The sequence below is a fragment of the Ahaetulla prasina genome, chromosome 1, assembly GCF_028640845.1.
Source record: "Ahaetulla prasina isolate Xishuangbanna chromosome 1, ASM2864084v1, whole genome shotgun sequence".
Taxonomy (NCBI): Eukaryota; Metazoa; Chordata; class Lepidosauria; order Squamata; family Colubridae; genus Ahaetulla; species Ahaetulla prasina.
Window position 1 is genome coordinate 50142630 of NC_080539.1, and position 19837 is coordinate 50162466.

Consider the following 19837-nt stretch of genomic DNA (forward strand, 5'->3'; position numbering starts at 1 on the left):
AAAGTAGCAGAGAGTGAGAAAGTGCCACTCTTAACAAAAACAACAAAGCTACACATTTCTTGGGAGAAAAGGAGAACTTTGGCCAAATACTGTGATATTTACTTTGAATGACTGCCCACATGCCATTTGCTAAACAAGTGGCAAGGGAAAACAGGGTGTGTTGGATGGTTTCATACCAGTCACTATGCCTTTTGTTCAAAAGTGCAATCTGATGTGAGGCATTAAAAGGAATTTTTTAAAAAGACCACAAGAGTTTTTTGATAATGTAGATCCTGTAACTCTGCTGGCAACTAAATAGGACCTTAGTTCCCACACAGAAGCTTGTTGGTGAGGGAAATGTCTAAAGGACATCTAAGTGCAGTTCAAACATCCATACGTGACTGTGAATTATGTTGACTGACAGTTTCACGCGGCATAAGTGCAAACTTCAGATGTTTTAGAAAAAGCCAGCCTATTTACTCATCTACTGTAGACCTCCAGCAGATTGTCTGTCATAAACATGTGACACAAGCATGGCAGAATCCCTTCATAAGAACTCTACTCTCCCACCCCCTCTATTTCATTTCTTGTATATTTGGGTACTAATTGTCTCCCAGGTGAAAAAGAAGTTAAGCTGGCGCAGACTTCTGGAATCTGAACGGCCAGAACAGGAGAATTTCCCATTCTTCAGCAGGAACTCAACTTCGGGGGGAAAATAATAATGGGGAAAAAACACAACAGAGTAAGCACTTAGAAAATAAGATGAACAAGTTACAGGATTCTTAGATCTATGTGCCGAAACTAGTAACCACTCAGCAGTTAAAATACATGCACACACAAAACAATAGTAGTAGGAGAGAAAATGTAGGCAAAAGCTGAACTACACAACTGACTAAAGCAGCACTGAAAAGAGACAAAACATCCCTGCTGGTTCTGCCTTTCCCTTATCCCTGAAAATGTTACCACGCTGGCTTCAAGTTGTCTTAGAGTTTTTGGAGTTAGCACCTACATCACCAGACCCAACTGGAAATCTGTTTCTATGTGCCATTCTGAGGAGCTGCAGCCAAGAAGCATTAGAGAAAAAGGAAACTTCAAGTAGCCATTCTCAGTTTGAACCCCACCTCTCTCTCTCTCACTGAAAAAATGTCAATAATTTTATAGAGTAATACCCATCCTGAAGAGTTACTGATTGCAATTAAAAATATAGTGTTTAACAATAACCTTAAACTATTTAATAAATGTCAAATCCATCCTTTCTATGAAAGTAAATATAAATTTTAGGTTTAAAAATATGAGCCTGGTGAAATATACACTTCTAAGAATTCTGAACTATAGTTTACAAAAGTACAAATGAAATGTAGATATTGGGAGATATAAACATGAAAATACATGCACAAAAGTATATATATATATATATATATATGTATGTATGTATGTATGTATGTATGTATGTATGTATGTATGTATTGTATGCTCAGGTATGTGTAGGACCTATTTCTAAAAGAAATCCATCTAGTTCATTTATCCCATATAAGGATAATGAGAATAGCCCTTCTGAGATGGGACTAGACAAGATGCTTTGTGGGTATGCCCCGGGACTATGGAACAGTTTATTTTCAGATATTCATTTTTTTAAATTATTTTCTGATGGGCAGCTTATCTCTGGAAGGCAGCTTACTTCCAGAGATTTACCATATTTTTGAAAAGCAGTTAAGACAGCTTTTCACTGACCAAAAGCTTGGGACACTGCTTTCTGTATATTGATTGGGGAGATGAAAGTTTTGGAATTTTCAAGCACTTTTTTAGCTTTTTGTAAATCACTAAGAATTCTTCTGAGGTGAGCAGTATTACATTGGCATCCTTCAGTCTCAAAAGACTATGGTATCGTGGTCTGGAAAGAGGTCCTAAAACAGCATCTAGTGTGACTAAAAAGGCCAATTCAAGAGTTGCAATCCCTTCCACACATTGAGGGCACATACATTCTGTCCCCTGCCTAGACCCCAGATTTCGCTGGTTTCGGGACTGCCTCTTTGCCTCAGCCTGCCAAAATAGTGTCTTTTTGAATTAGAGAAGGCCATGCTGCGTCTTTAGACTCCAAGCTGAATGATCAGAGATCAAGGTTTCCCAGTTGTTAATGTCCATTCCCAAGCCCTTTAGATCCCTCTTGCAGATATCCTTATATCACAGCTGTGGTCTCCCTCTGAGGCGTTTTCCCTGCACTAATTCTCCATACAGGAGATCTTTCGGAATCTGACCATCAGCCATTCTCATGACATGACCAAGCCAGCGTAGATGTCACTGTTTCAATAGTGTATACTATTGTATTGTATATTGTATTGTATTGTAGTATATACCTCACCCCATTCCTAAGAGGACCATAAGGGGCGTGCATAAGAGCCCAAACGTGCCTACCATTCCTGTCCTATTGTATATATATAGGTCTTTGGTTGTTCGGGTTTTCTCCCGTGTAAAATTGGAAGTGTCTTGGCGACGTTTCGACGAAGTCTCATTCGTCATCTTCAGGCTTCAGCTTCGTGCTTCTGGGAGCAATGTGTGATCGCAGCTGTTTCTTCCTTTTAACTGCTAGTGGGGGTTTGAACTGATTGGCTGGGAGCTTGGTTGTGCTCTGATTGGATGGGGGTTTTTCTGTGCTCTGATTGGCTGGGGGTGTGTCCTGTGTTGGTGGGGGCTTGGTTGTGCTCAGTCTAGTCTGTGCTGCAGGGGGATTTGAGCTGGTGAGCTGCATAGCTGTTGTTTGGCTTTGTGGTCGTGCTACATCTTCATAGTGGGTGTCAGTCTGCTGCATGAATGGATTGGAGGGGTTTGAAATGGCTAATGTTGCAGCTGCGGTCTGGCTTCTGGTCCTTGGTCGTGCTTCATGATCAGTGTGGGTTTGGGTCTGCTTTCTGGGTGGATGTGCGGTGGTGACATCCTGTGTGGACCTTGTGAGTGTGGGTCTGGTGTCATTCCTCGTGTTAGGGACTCGTTTGTCAATAAGGGCGGGTTTCCAAATGGCTGGTAGGCGGGAGGTGTCATCTCGTTTGTTCATGCTGTGTGGGCGTTTTTCTATCTCAATGGCTTCTCTGATTATTCTGTTGTTAAAGTGTTCAGTTTTGGCGATAGTTCTGGTCTTTTTAAAGTCAATATCATGTCCTGTGACTTTAAAGTGTTGGACCTTCGTCGAAACGTCGCCAAGACACTTCCAATTTTACACGGGAGAAAACCCGAACAACCAAAGACCTATATACAAACACCCGTGAAAACCTCATAAAACATATATATATATATATATGCTTATACCTTCTTATATTTCCTCATATATATGTTTATATATTATATAATCTTTTGTGTGATGCTTATGTATATTGTTGTGACAAAATATATAAATAAATAAATAAAATAAATGGGCAGTATACAAATACCACAAATAAACAAACAAACAAATCTCCAAACTCTGGAAAGCAATACTTTTTAACAATAACATTCAGGGATTTCTGTTCATATTTAAAGAAAGAACCAAGTTAATTTCTACCTGCTGCCAAATTCTACCAAACAATTACACAAAGGTAAAAACAAACACTGGTTGTGCAAACTTATTCATCATGCTGTCTGACTCCAGGTCAATGGTGGAAATTTCTGTTTATTTTACTGAAGTATATTGACGTTTCTGGAAATGGGATATCTATGACTTCCCTCTGGACACATTATTATGTTACCAGTTTGAAGGTCATTGGTTTTCAGCACTTTTTATATAGACAAAAGAATCAAAATGGATAAAACATGGCCTCAAAGGAGTTATTTTGACTATCATTTAGAAAGGAAGCTTCAAAGAACTGATGTTAAACTTTCTGAAAACTATTGTCATCTTCATAATAATAGACAGTTCCTCATCTGCCATATGTAAGTAATACTGTACAATCTATTTCATATGGTTACTGGAATATTACATTTATAATGTATTTTGAATCAGGTATGGTTTTAACTGAAATGATCTTCCTTGTTAAAGAAAAAGGTCATATTTAGATAAATTTGGAGAAGACAGGAATATTAGTGGCTATCACTCTTATTAATCATACACCACTTTTTTTTTTTTGTTTACATTTATATCCCGCCCTTCTCCGAAGACTCAGGGCGGCTTACAGTGTGTAAGGCAATAGTCTCATTCTATTTGTATATTTACAAAGTCAACTTATTGCCCCCCCAACAATCTGGGTCCTCATTTTACCTACCTTATAAAGGATGGAAGGCTGAGTCAACCTTGGACCTGGTGGGGCTTGAACCTGCAGTAATTGCAGGCAGCTGGTTTTAATAACAGGCTTCTTATAGCCTTGAGCCACCACGGCTTGGAAGCAATTACTTGCCCTTATACGCTGCTTGTGAGTTTCCTAATTGTGTCAGTTTGACTATTGTGCAACATGGGGTGCTAGATTAGATGGATATTTGATCTGATCAACAGGGCCGTTTCTTACAGTCTTTATAAGGCACAAAGAATCCTACAAAAAAGGGGTTATTTCTTGCAGGGAACTCTCCTACCTACCTCTCTTTAAAATAAAAAGAAGACTGACACCTTTAAACAGTCGCACAACTTACTTGTATTAACATAGTTATAAAATTGCAGCTAACTTTGCCTGATAATTATTAAACGGTTGGAGGAAAAATGTTTCACAGAACTTGAAAAATGATTGACTAGAAAGAAAGCTGAATATTATGTAGATTGACAAGCACTAGGTATCTATTTTTTGTAAGGCCCTAAGAGGGAGTCATGATTATTTTGTCCATAGAAATTAAAGTCCTACTGTTATGTGAGACTTATAAAATTACTGAAATCAGTATATATTCTCTCCACAAGGAAAATATGTATAAAAAAATATGCCCATTCTGCTGCGAATGTAGGATTCCTCATCTTCTTAGAGTCCATTTATAGATTTCCGAAGCCTTGTCAGACATAAGCAACAAATGTAAAATTATTTATTTATTTTAAAAAAATTAAACCTGAACTGCACAATCCAAATTCTCCATTTACCTTGCTCAAGGGAAGAAGAAGAAAGCAGGAGTGAGACAGGCTATCCTTGCAAATGGTAGAATATGCATGCACAACATGGTAGATGTTGGTAGAACATTTTTTCATGGAAGAACATTGTGGCTGAGCATTTTACTAGATAAAAAGCATGGTTATAATTTTTTCCCTGTTGCTACCTGTTGCTCTAGGATATAGAGTAATCCATCAACATGAACAGGAATATCAGATGTAAAAATCTGTTCTTTATACTCTACCTTTAAAAAATTGCTATGAGTGCAGCTGGTTGCTTTCAATTTAAACTTTTTTTTGCTATTAGTCTCTTACACAAGTTCATCAAGTACTCAGAAGAAGATTTGAAAACCCCTATAACAGAGGACCAATCATATGAAAGGGATGCTGCCCTCAGATCTTTCCACCAGAATTTGGTTGGACTGTTTGGTTGGAATGTGGGATAAAACAGTACGGATGTGACACAATTTTGTTCATTTTGCAAACCAAATAATTTCCCCCTTCCTAGAGTGTGGTCAATTTCTGGAAGGCAAAAGTCTTGCATGTTGAGAGTTTCATGCTACTTCATTGCAAAGCAAGACTTGCTGGCCAATGAAAAGGAACATATAGTAATTTGGAGTTCCTTCTGAGTCTTTTTAAAATCTACATTGTCATTCTAAATAGAAGTTATGCAGGTAAGGGAAAACGAAGTATAGCTATTAGATAACACACATGGTTGAGTTCACAAATCGGTCTTAAGAATATATGAACTACACCATGTTTTCTATATATATCAATGCAGCTTTAATCTAAACTACAGGGATGGCAATTAATCTTGGGCACAATACCAAGAACAATTCTTTTTCAGTTTTTCTCGCAGATTGATTGTTTCAAATATTTATAAAAATTAGAAGTTTCACCTAATGAAAATTTTCCAAGGATTAGTTCCTCAACAAAAGCTCAAGAGCTATTGTCTAGTTTAGACATTTCATGCTAACATTAGTTGTCTATAATTTGCAAAATTTAGGGATGGGAACTGAGTACATATGACTAAAACTAAAAATTAATAGTGTTATTTATATTCCCATGTCTATTACAGGAATAGATTATCTGCCTACAACTACAAAATTAGCATTTACAATTAGATAACAAGACAGGGCTAATTATTTTGGCAGGAAGACCAATTTCAAGCCTACACTTTCCTCTTAAAGTTCATCCAGCCCATTCATGATTGGTGCCATATCTCCTTGAGGCTTCTTCATTGATGTAGCAGCTCTTTTTACATTCAATATTCTCTCCAAGTAATGTCTCAATAGACTGACAGTACATCTATAGAATCAGCTGTTGAATTGCTACAGAACAACATTTAGGTTTTTTATTCTTTGAACTGAAAGATATGAGCAAAGTACCAGTTCTATTACCTTCTCCCCTCAACACCAACTTCCCTGCAGATAACTGATACTTGCATTAAATGGAGAATCACAACTAGAGTATCAGCTGAGGCTGTGGATCACAATTAATCTTTATAATTAATATTAATATTAATTATAAAGATTAATTAATATTAACCATTAACCTTCCATATAACTCCTTTATTCTTTTTAAAATTAAATCCTATTAGCTCTTCAATGGTTGGTTAAAAAAATCTTATGAAATTAATTTTTAGATAGGAAAAAATGTGTTGTATTTGCTTTTGCCTTTTTAATCGGAGCTAATATTGTACATACAGTACATAATAATTTATGTTCTGTAATTTAAACTCTGGATTTTTTTCCCTGCATGTTCCTTCGGGAAAAGTAGTTTGAAAGACAGGATGGAAATGTCTCAGACATTTAGAAACATACAGACATGCATATCTCTTGACTATCAAAGGCAGAGGAGAATTTTTATAATAAAAATATTCTTGTAGTGTGAAACTATTAGTTTCTGTAGCTCACTTCTGCCTCCTTCTTGCAATGGCTCTCTTTTCCAGTCCCTACCAGCAGCTACCAGGGATAGGATTGAGACTATTTCCATACAAAACATGCAAGTAACTCATGTTCTACAGAGGTTCTGCTATCTCCATCTATGAAGGAGAAAGGTAGTCTCTAAATAGCAATAGCAATAACACTTATATACTGCTCCATAGTGCTTTACAGCACTCTTTGAGTGGTTCATAGTCATTTTACTGAACTTGGAAGGATGGAAGGCTGAGTCAACCTTTTTATTTATTTTATTTTATTTATTTTGTCAGGCATGTATTAGATAACAGATATAAGTATAAACATGATTATGAATACATGAAATGAATACGAATAAATGGGGACATTAGGACAGGGATGGTAGGCATGCTGGTGCACTTAGGAATGGGGTAAGGTCGATAGTAGACAGTCTCAGGTTAAAGTTTTGGAGATTTGGGGAAGAAACCACAGAGTCAGGTAGTGCATTCCAGGCATTGACCACTCTGTTACTGAAGTCATATTTTCTGCAATCGAGTTTGGAGCAGTTTACCTTAAGTTTATATCTATTGTTTGCTTGTGTATTATTGTGGTTGAAACTGAAGCAGTCATTAACAGGTACGACATTGTGGTAGATAATTTTATGTACTATGCTTAGGTCAGTTCGAAGGCGGCGTAGTTCTAAGTTGTCTAAGCCCAATATTTCAAGTCTGGTGGCATACGGTATTATATTGCGGGTAGAGGAATGGGAGGACTCGTCTTGTGAAATATCTCTGGACTCTCTTGATTGTATTAATGTCCTATATACAGTGTGGGTTCCAGGCAGATAAGCTGTATTCAAGAATTGGTCTAGCATATTTTAGATTATGTTTGTTAGTTACAATACCCTGTATTCTGTTCTGGGAAGTCTCGGGGGGGGGAATGAGGGGGGGAAGGGGAAGACTATAAATTGATTGGTTGCCATTGTACAGGAATAATGGTAGAATTAAACAAGTTGGAATGGTGTAATGTCGGGACTGCTCGGCAAACACTCCCGAAGGGAAAGGGTAAGGAAAGAGGAGTAAAGAAGGAAGAAAGTAGGTAGGCAGGTGGGTAGGGAGGAAAGAAGGGAGGGAGAAGAAAGGATAGGGGAGGAGAAGAAGGAGAAGATAGAGGGTTAGAAAGGATGGTAGTGAGAAGTGGGAAAGAGGAGGGGAAGTAGGAAAGCGAGGAGAAGGTGGTGGGGAAAGTTTAAGAAGGGTGAGAAGGGAAGAAAGGATTAAAGGGGGGAGTGGCAGTCGAGCAGCCCTGATTGAGTATAATTTGAGTATAGGACTGATCGTTGGATAAGTGATTGTATTGTACACTGGTCAAATTGTGGGAATTATTATGGAAAATAAAAAAATTTTACTCTAAAAAAAAAAAAGAATTGGTCTAGCAAAGGTTTTGTATGCCCTAGTACAATATTACTGAAGAAGAAGTTTCGGAAGATTAGGTTAACTCTTAATGCCTTTTTGGCAATGCTATTACAGTGGGCTCTGGCACTTAGATCGTTTGAGATGAGTACTCCAAGGTTCTTGATAGAGTGAGGGCTGCCCAGCTTGTATTTTGTGTTTTTTTTGCCAATGTGTAAGACAGACCATTTGTTGGTTGAGATTTGGAGTTGCCAATTGTTTGACCATTCTGACACCATTTGATCAACCTTGAGTTGATCAGGATTGAATTTCTGTCTATGGCAGAGTTAGCCTGTACTGCTACATTCTAACCACTGTGCTGCCATGGCTCTGTAAAATATAGATAGATAGATAGATAGATAGATAGATAGATAGATAGATAGATAGATAGATAGATAGATAGATAGATAGATAGAGTCAAAGCAGATGCAATCGCAATAGCTAACCACTCACACATGCATTGTAACTAAAAAAAAAACTTGAATTCCCAAGTTAACAAGATCAATCTCTCCGAGTTTTGAAAATACTTAATAGCTGAGGACTTAGAGCAGCCTTCTCCAACTTGTTTTAAGTCCTCAGCTATTGAGTATTTTCAATTAATAGACACACAGTCAATGAATGCACAGACAGAAGGCAAAGGGGAAGTAATTAACCTGAAACTTGGCAAAATGAAAATATTTGACAAACTGCCTAAAACTATACAATGCATTAATCTTAAATTCCATATTCAGAGGAAGAAGCTCCAGAGTTTAGCCATAACAAAAAATACAACATTTCTGAAAATTTTGAAACACTGGAAAAAAAGCTGTCTCCAGCAAACAGAAATTCATACATATACTCCTTTTTTTTAATGACCACTACAGATTTAAATACGATACATGAATGTGGTTGCCACTATCTTCTTTTTGCTTTAAAATCTGACGGAGAACTGATGTCCATATTAAAAGCTGACAAAAGAACACAAGTCCATGAATATTCAGTCCTCCCTTTAGAAAATATAAGTCGATGCTGCCTAGAGAAAGAAAGGGATTTTTCCTTGCATTTGACAATCACACTGTATTTCCCAATCCTTTTTGAAGAACAATTTTAATAAGCTGACACTCTAAATACAATATAATACAATACATAAAACCTATTACACTGTTTTTAGAACTCATTTAGGGAAGTAATAGTGGGTGGCAGTACTGTATATGGATCTTCTCAATATTCCTTTTTATGTAAAATTTTAAAATAAAATACTAGTATTTTCTAATTGTTTTAAATGCTTTTTAATGCAGCAACAACAGAAGAAGATCTCTCCTGTTTTCTATCTGTACTTTTGCTATCCTTGGTGAAATAAAATGTTCATCTGTAAAGATACTTTTGCATGGCTGTATGGTCCAAAGCCCCTAATATTTCCCATAACATGTTGGTATATAGTTGTCTAAACAGGGTATTCAAGCTGTATCCTTGAAGTGATTCTGTGTAAGCAATTAATATGAAATCATACAAAAATGCAAATGTACTTGCCAGTATTTGTAGCAGCAGTCAGAAAACTAACATTTCATATGCATACAGCTAAAGGAATCAAGATTTCTAGAATTATTAAAACAGAGATTTTTACACTAGACGCTCCATTTAAATCAGAACGAGATATTTACAGAAAACCATCCAGACTGATTTGTTATTAGGATTCATATATTAAAGTGTGACCAATCAACCACTGGTTAGTTATTTGGAATTTTCATTGTCCTCTAGGACTATTTAGAAAATATTTTCTAATTTTTGATTAGTTGACAAAGACTCAGGATTTTGCCACGCTCGGTCTCAGGGCCTCTGTACAAGCTGCATTACAGTGTTATTCTTACAAGTTCATTTTTAATATTTTTAACACCTAGACATGTGTTTCATTTGACTTTAAAATTAACTGATAGCTCTAATTTATCTACTAGGTCGGTACCGAATACATCTAACTGACAACTGAAATTCATGTAATTATTTACCCTCTTTGAGACTGGTATTAATCATACTAGATGTCAGGGGTATCCAGCCTTGGCAACTTTAAGACTTGCAGACTTCAACTCCCAAAATTCCCTATCCAGCTATGCTAGCTGGAGCATTCTGAGAATTGAAGTCTGCAAGTCTTAAATTTGCCAAGGTTGCACATCCTTGTACTAAGTCATGGGTGTCAAACTCGCTGTGTCACATTGCTGTCACGTGACTTTTGTGACATTTTTCCCATTCACGGAGCTGGGATGGGCATGGCCTGTGCATGATTCATCCGGCCCACAGGCCACCACTTTGACACCTCTGTGCTAGGTCATCATATTGCTTTGTTTGTTAAGAGGCATAATTGAAGTTCGGGAAATACATTTGGGTTTCTTAAATAGAGCTACATATTGTTAGCTATGAATAATCATGTGAATCGTACCAACAACTTCCTCAGAAAGCATTGAAGCCTATCTCACCAGTAGCATAGATGCCAGCACTATTATTTATGCCATGCATATTTGAGACATCCTTGAATGGACTTCACCTTACAAGAAAGAACACAAGCTGTATTTCATATTAACATTATAGAAACTCTGGTGGCAGTAGTATTCTATTATGAACACAATTAAAATTTCCCCAGCCTTCATTGTCATGCATCAGCCATTATTTAGTCACATCCTAAAATTATTTCCCTAAAACTTTTTAGGTATTTTCTTTAAAAAAAACCAAACAAACCAAGGGGTATTTGTGAGCTTAAATAGAAATATCCCAAAGAAATTCATTATACTATAGTGATATGGGGCAATCCTAAATGATCCTCACTGTGGTACAGAACATGAAATAGAGCCTTGACAAGGGTCTTACATGACGCATGGCAGGACTATCAGACAATGTAAATGCACTTTAAGTGGATTACATCCATATAACAAAATCTTCACAACAGGTTTAGCTGCCTAGCAACCTACACAATAGATGGTTGGATAAAACGGATTACAAGCCATTGATTAGCCCCAGACAAATATACGACCAGCTAGCCAGTCAAGTTAATTTTCACTCTAAATCACAAATGACACATCTTGGCCCTCTGGCCAATAATTACACGAGAAACTTAAACTGCTGTCTGTACAGATTGGTGACTGGAAAATTGTTATAGCATAGTTTGTCAATAGGGTCTAAATATAACTGCAACTCCAGAGAAGATTTTCTTAGGAGAAAATAATCCGTTTGGCATAATGAGATGAACACACTCATTTGAGATTAAAGTAATTTGTAGTGCTATAAGGTGTCTACATAGTATCCATTTTATCCTATATTTATTAACATTGTCACTTTTGAAAAACTATTTTGGCCCTACCATCCTGTCCATCTGTCTCTCTTCAACACCTATTTTTTTGTCAGAACTTTTTCTATGTACAGATTTTGTATATATTTTATATATTTATAAACTACCCAAGCTTCTCTTCTCAGCTTGGTTGTTTTTTTGCAGACATTTCATTATCCAATGCTGTTTATATACAAACAATAAAACAGTTAGCAACATTCTAATCAAGGAACCAGCGACAAGAAAACAGCACTCCCATCAACACTGACAAGGCAAGCCACTGAATATAAACAGTGAGAAAATTCCACTCCTTCTAGAACTAAAAATGTTACTTAGTTGGTTGGTTGTTGTTTTTTTAATTTATATCCCGTCCTTCTCCGAAGACTCAGGGCGGCTTACACTGTGTTAAGCAATAGTCTTCATCCATTTGTATATTATATACAAAGTCAACTTTATTGCCCCCAACAATCTGGGTCCTCATTTTACCTACCTTATAAAGCAAGGGTGTCCAAACTTGGTCCCTTTAAGACTTGTGGACTTCAACTCCCAGAGTCCCTCAGCCAGCAAAGCTGGCTGAGGAACTCTGGGAGTTGAAGTCCACAAGTCTTAAAGGGACCAGGTTTGGACACCCCTGTTATAAAGGATGGAAGGCTGAGTCGACCTTGGGCCTGGTGGGGCTTGAACCTGCAGTAATTGCAAGCAGCTGTGTTAATAATAACAGACAGACTTAGTCTGCTGAGCCACCAGAGTTCGGTAATGAAATGTCTGCAGGAAAACAAGCAATCTCAGAGAACATCAGAAACCCTACAGTTCACACCTGAACTACAAATATTCTCTTCTCTGAGAATAGAGAGAATGGATTTTGTGGCAGAATTCATTTCGGTGGATTTTTTACTTTCTTAGTTACAACCCATGATTTTAATTTTTTCCAAAATGCCCAATAAAATATTTATTTGAATGTTTCACAATTTTAGGAGAGAGACTAATCACTGCCTTCCACCAAGACATTGTTGTTAGAAAGTCTGTGATACTCACTGAACTTTATGGGGGAGGAGCTATTTTGAACAAAGTTCTCTAAATTTTCTATTTGAGGTCTTAGATCAGGGGTGTCCAAACTTGGTCCCTTTAAGACTTGTGGACTTCAATTCCCAGAGTTCCTCAGCCAGCTTTGCAAAGCTGGCTGAGAACTCTGGGAATTGAAGTCCACAAGTCTTAAAGGACCAAGTTTGACACCCTGTCTTAGATGATACTGAATTGGTTTATTTCCTTCTCTCCAAAATGCTCCAAGATGACCATATCTCTGCAGCATTCTAGAGCAGGGTCTCAACCTTGGTCCCTTTAAGACTTGTGGACTTCAACTCCCAGAGTCCCTCAGCCAGCAAAGCTGGCTGAGGAACTCTGGGAGTTGTAGTCCACAAGTCTTAAAGGGACCAGGTTTGGACACCCCTGTTATAAAGGATGGAAGGCTGAGTCGACCTTGGGCCTGGTGGGACTTGGACTTGCAGTAATTGCAAGCAGCTGTGTTAATAATAACAGACAGACTTAGTCTGCTGAGCCACCAGAGTTGGGTAATGAAATGTCTGCAAGAAAACAAGCAATCTCAGAGAACATCAGAAACCCTACAGTTCACACCTGAACTACAAATATTCTCTTCTCTGAGAATAGAGAGAATGGATTTTGTGGCAGAATTCATTTGGGTGGATTTTTTACTCTCTTAGTTACAACCCATGATTTTAATTTTTTCCAAAATGCCCAATAAAATATTTATTTGAATGTTTCACAATTTTAGGAGAGAGACTAATCACTGCCTTCCACCAAGACATTGTTGTTAGAAAGTCTGTGATACTCACTGAACTTTATGGGGGAGGAGCTATTTTGAACAAAGTTCTCTAAATTTTCTATTTGAGGTCTTAGATCAGGGTGTCAAACTTGGTCCCTTTAAGACTTGTGGACTTCAATTCCCAGAGTTCCTCAGCCAGCTTTGCTGGCTGAGGGACTCTGGGAGTTGAAGTCCACAAGTCTTAAAGGGACCAAGTTTGGACACCCCTGTCTTAGATGATACTGAATTGGTTTATTTCCCTTCTCTCCAAAATGCTCCAAGATGACCATATCTCTGCAGCATTCTAGAGCAGGGGTCTCCAACCTTGGTCCCTTTAAGACTTGGGGACTTCAACTCCCAGAATCCCTCAGTCAGCAAAGCAAAGCTGGCTGCGGAACTCTGGGAGTTGAAGTCCACAAGTCTTAAAGGGACCAAGGTTGGAGACCCCTGTTCTAGAGGTGGTGAAATGGTAGCCAAAGTTGACAAAAGTATATTTGCTGTTGATACCACTTACAATAAAAAATAAACCACAAAGACAAAATAAAATATACTTTTTGATACAATTGCTGTGGTGAACTCACTGTCCCTTCTTTCTGTTCCTCATGCGCAAGATCGAGAATTTTGAAAAGCTCTGGAAAACACATTGCCCTGACATAGAGAATTTTGACCTGACAAATTGGCTTGTTGGACTGAGAATGAGAGCTGTGCTCATTAAGAAATTATTTGTAAAATAAGCAAATGTTCACATTCCTGTTGAAAGATACAATAAATATTAGAGGTGGGGCAGTAATGGAGCTTGTCACTCTTCCAGAATGAATGCTGTAACTGAAGTGCTGATGGTCACACAGCCTTTTGGGAAGGAGAGAGAAATGCTAATGTAAATATGATATCCCTAATAGAGGTTCAAATGTGCTTATGAGTAGTTCCCTTGTCATTCACTAAACACCAGGCCTATTTCATTTTTTTTTCTTAGATTACTTTGACTTGAACCAAGTGTCATATGCTGGAACAATCTTTATCTTCAGGAATGTCTTCTCAGTTTAATATAGGCCTTATGAGGTGTCGTGGGTAGCAGAGTGAGATGTGAGGGCTGTGTGAATGCTGCGGCAGTTCCACCAACAGCATCCCCACAAACCCGGGGGAGGGGGGAATTCATGTCATAGTGCCATGTCCAACATATCTACTTAACATAACATAACATAACATGTCTAACATAGACAGATAACCTCTGTCTCCTGTCTCCAGGCGGACCCCTGGTAGGGGGAGCTGCCTATCGAGCCCCGACCCAGGGCTCGCCATACCTGGGAGAGGATGCAGTGGGAGAAACAGGAGCAACCAGCGAGGAGGAAGTGTGGTGGTGGCAGCGGCCCAACTTCCAGCAGCACCAAACAGCTGAGGTGTTCTCCGCTGGACCTGTGCCATCCATCTGATCGGTCCCAGCAGCCTTCCACAGCAGCTACGTGTCACGTGGCAGATCGTTCCAGGCAGTGAGGATGACTGTTGCAACTGGATGGGCCAGGCAGCTATCGTGATGGTCGAACAAGCACCAGCTGCCAGATGGTGGTTCCCGGTGGGTGTAGTCGGCTGGATGGTCAAGAGGTGGGGTCCAGGGACATTAAAGCGTGCTGGGAGGCAGATGCTCCCAGCACTGACTTTGCAAGGGACAGGCTCCGGCCTTTTTGTGGGGAATAAAGCTAAGTTTTGCCGTATTTTGCCGCGTATCTTGGCTCCCTTTTTTCCTAGCCAGGTTCGACCTAGATCTGCTAAGACTATTATTTTTGTTTGTTTGTTTTAAGGGGGATGGATCCTTGGTGCTCTCCGAGCTTGGTTGTTTTCTTGTAGACATTTCATTAACCAAACCAAGTAACATCATCAGTTTGTTTTAATGAAAGAGTGTTTAAAGCAAACTTCAGCACTAATCCTTGAAATTTCAGTCTATGGCTTTTGCCTAGAATGCCAGACACCAATGTTGGTATTGACCCCTATTTTTATTTTTTTAGGAGTTGGAAGGGATCTTGGAGGCCTTCTAGTCCAACCCCCTGCCCAGGCAGGAAACCCTACACCATCTCAGTCATTAATTATTAATTGTTTTAACTGTCAGGAAATTTCTCCTTAGTTCTAAGTTGCTTCTTTCTTTGATCAGTTTCCACCCATTGATTCTTGTTCTGCCCTCAGGTGCTTTGGAGAACAGCCCGACTCCCTCTTCTTTGTGGCAACCCCTGAGATATTGGAACACAGCTATCATGTCTCCCCTAGTCCTTCTTTTTATTAAACTAGACATACCCAGTTCCTGCAACCGTTCTTCATATGTTTTAGCCTCCAGTCCCCTAATCATCGTTGTTGCTCTTCTCTGCACTCTTTCTAGAGTCTCAACATCTTTTTTACATCGTGGCGACCAAAACTGGATGCAATATTCCAAGTGTGGCCTTACCAAGGCATTATAAAGTGGCACTAACACTTCACGTGATCTTGATTCTATCCCTCTGTTTATGCAGCCCAGAACTGTGTTGGCTTTTTTAGCAGCTGCTGCACACTACTGGCTCATATCTAAATGGTTATCCACTAGGACTCCAAGATCCCTCTCACAGGTACTACTTTTGAGCAAGGTGCCACATATACGGTACCGGTGCATTTTGGTTTTTTTGCCTAAATGTAGAACCTTACTTTTTTCACTGTTGAATTTCATTTTGTTAGATAGCGCCCAATGTTCAAGTCTGTCAAGATCTTTCTGTAACTTGAGCCTATCTTCTGGAGTGTTGGCTATTCCTGCTAGCTTGGTGTCATCTGCAAATTTGATGAGTTCCCCATCTATCCCCTCATCCAAGTAATTGATGAAGATGTTGAAGGGTACTGGGCCTAAAACATTGGGGTACCCCACTGCATATTTCCCTCCATGTGGATGTAGTTCCGTTGAGGACTACACGTTGAGTGCGGTTGGTCAGCCAGTTACGAATCCATCTGGTAGTGGTGCTGTCTAACCCACATTTTTCTACTTTATCTAGTAGTAGGTTATGGTCTACTTTATCAAATGCTTTACTTTTAGTAGTAGGTTATGGTCTACTTTATCAAATGCTTTACTTGGGGAAATGATTTTCCCCTTCATCACAACATATAAACAATTTTAGTAACATCTCTTAAAATACAGCGAATGATCTCTTTTTCCCATATCCCATCTCTTAATGTATAAACAAATCCTTAAAGCCTCGTCATTTCAGTCCCAGTGTCAGCAAAAGTCCTTTAAAGGTCACCAGAGATGACAACAGCTTTTCGTGGAGCTGTCTTCAACCTGCCATTTTTGCTCTGCAAGAGCAGTATTTTTATTAGCTACTGTTAGTGCATGGTGGGCATCTTAAGGCCCCTAATCCATCTCACACTTCTGGGACTTCCTAATCACATGGCTGAAATTAGCATCACTGTTGTCTATCATTTCGAAAAGAAAAAAGAACATCCTACAGTCTGGGACCTGCAGCTAGATTAATATTGTTAAAGCAAATGTACTGTGAACTGTTATTAAAAATATAAGGGAATAAAGACAATTCCACCCTTGAGAAAAAAAAAAGTGGCATGTCTCCACTTCCTTAGCATTATTTATTTATTTATTTATTTATTCGTATTTCTATACCGCCCTATCTCCCTAAGGACTCAGGGCGGTGTACAGCTATATAAAAACACACAAATGTACAGAATAAAAACATTCAACTAAAAAACTTATTATAAAGGCCAAATATTTAAAATAAGATATAAATAATAAAACCCAATTTAAAACCCAAGCTAAAATTTAATCATTTAAAAATTTAAAACCCTAGTCCAGTCCTGCGCAAATGAATAGATGTGTCATAAGCTCGCGGCGGAAGGTCCGAAGGTCAGGAAGTTGACGAAGTCCTGGGGGAAGATCGTTCCAGAGGTTAGCCTGAGACCTTCTAAGCCTACTCTACTCCTGGTTTTAATTGTGTACTATAATAGTTAGGACTGGGATTTGGAACGCTTCCAATTCAAACAGGACACCAATCATTCTTTCATTAGACCAGGGGTCTCCAAACTTGGCAGCTTTAAGACTTGTGGACTTCAACTTCCAGAATTCATCAGCCAGCTTTGCTGGCTGAGGGATTCTGGGAGTTGAAGTCCACAAGTCTTAAAGTTGCCAAGGTTGGAGACCCCTGCACTAGACAACCAAACCACAATATCCCAAAACTGTAGGTATTGCAGAATATTGATCTGTAGTTCACATATGTGAAACATCAGAAAGACTCATGCAGCTATATAAACTAATAAGTATTATGCTTTTCTGAGGAATATTATTGCATCTTCTACAAATGAGATATGTAGATTTCAAAATCTGAAAGGCAAATTTCAAACATTCTGATTAAGCAATTCTTTCCACAATAAGCTTAGTAATAGAAATTTCACTATGCTTGGCACAGCACTCAATTCCATACATGTTCCTGTGACATTATTTTGCCTGAAGTTAAAAATAAAGCATTTCACACCAAAAATTTAGAAGGGAATCTAAAATGAAAGACAACAGAAATCCAGAAATTGCAGCTATTCTCATTTTTCCAGGCGTTGAGACTTGACAATCAGGAAAAAAAAATCAATATAACTGTTTATATTACTAATATTATTTTAATCTGGAAGCTTTTAAAACCTATTCTAATGAATCTTTATAAAAATAAAATGTGTACGTTCACATTTTTATTCCCACATCCTCATCAAACCTCTTAGTATTCTTTCCCCAAATTTGCCCAGTCTTAAAATGATAGCAGGGAATTCATGGTCCCCCTCTAATCTGCTCAAGCATATCCAAAATATAGCAAAATGTTATGGCAACAAGTCTGATTTTTTTTAAAGCCATTTTCACCAAACACATATCCAGTCATAAAAACCTGAAACACATTATAAGACCAGGGGGGCGGAGAACTGAATAATTTAGATCCCACCCATTTGGTGGACACTAACCTATTGTGGATCTCTGTGACAATATATATATATATATATATTAAAAAAAAACATTACCCTAGCCAGGTTTAATTTTTTTTCAAATACAAGAGTTTTCAGATGTTTAATATTAGACCCATGTCACCTGAAATTTCCTAGAAGTAGAACACTCAAATTTACATCCAAGATAAAGCAGGTTGGAATGCTTGCTTGCACCAGGGCATTAAAGTAATATTTTGCCAGCCCATATCATAAAAATCACACATTTTGTTTATTCTGAAAGTTCAGAAGTTTAATTTGCTTAGAATGCCATACTTATCAATATTCCGATGAAGTTATATAACAAATTCAAAAAGAGAAACAATAGAACTGGCAAAGAATTCTCCTTTTTATATCTTTAGTGCCACCTTCTGGCATTTCAGGTGCAATACAACATATTTATTTTTATATTAAAATCTGTTTGAAGTAAATTCATTTTTAAAGGCATTTACAGTACAGAATTAGGTGGTAGATTGTGAAAAAACTGAAATAGTTTTATAAATATGGTTTAGAAAATGAGTTTTCAATATCTATGTGCAGGAAAACCCAACAAAGAAAGTTGTACTTAAAATTTCACAAAACAAAGCAACCTTCAGCAAAACACAACTTTGGGAGAACCTTAGGAATCAATCCCACTCTGCGAATGGATGAATTGGTCTTCCACCAATCCATATTGCCATCAAATGTGAGACAGACACTCAAGATTCAGGCAACATACACAAAACCTCTGGTGCCTCTGGTGGCTCAGACTGCTAAGACAGTCTGTTATTAACACAGCTGCTTGCAATTACTGCAGGTTAAAGTCCCACCAGGCCCAAGGTTGACTCAGCCTTCCATCCTTTATAAGGTAGGTAAAATGAGGACCCAGATTGTTGGGGGCAATAAGTTGACTTTGTATATAATATACAAATGGATGAAGACTATTGCTTAACATAGTGTAAGCCGCCCTGAGTCTTTGGAGAAGGGCGGGATATAAATGCAAATAATAATTTAAAAAAAACCTACCATTCCATTGAATACTGTATACTGCACGAGTCAAAAAGAGGGCTGTGAAAATATTTACAGACCCTCACATCCTGGACATAAACTGTTTCAACTCCTACCCTCAAAATGATGCTATAGAGCACTGCACATCAGAATAACTAGACACAAGAAAAGTTTCTTCCCAAACACCATCACTCTGCTAAACAAATAATTCCCTCAACACCATCAAACTAGTTACTAAGTCTGCACTACTATTAATCTTCTCATCATTCCATCACCCATCTCCTTCCACTTATGACTGTAACTTTGTTGCTTGTATCCTTATGATTTATATTGATATTGATTGTTTCCTGATTGCTTATTTGTACCCTATGACTATCATTAAGTGTTGTAAGTGTTGTACTTTGATGA

General features: G+C 38.1%; 1 protein-coding gene across 1 annotated transcript in view; it reads right to left on the bottom strand.

Moving 5' to 3' along the window:
* PRKCE (protein kinase C epsilon) overlaps window positions 1-19837 on the bottom strand; it is a 355908-nt gene that overhangs the window by 51063 nt on the left and 285008 nt on the right. The window lies entirely within an intron of this gene.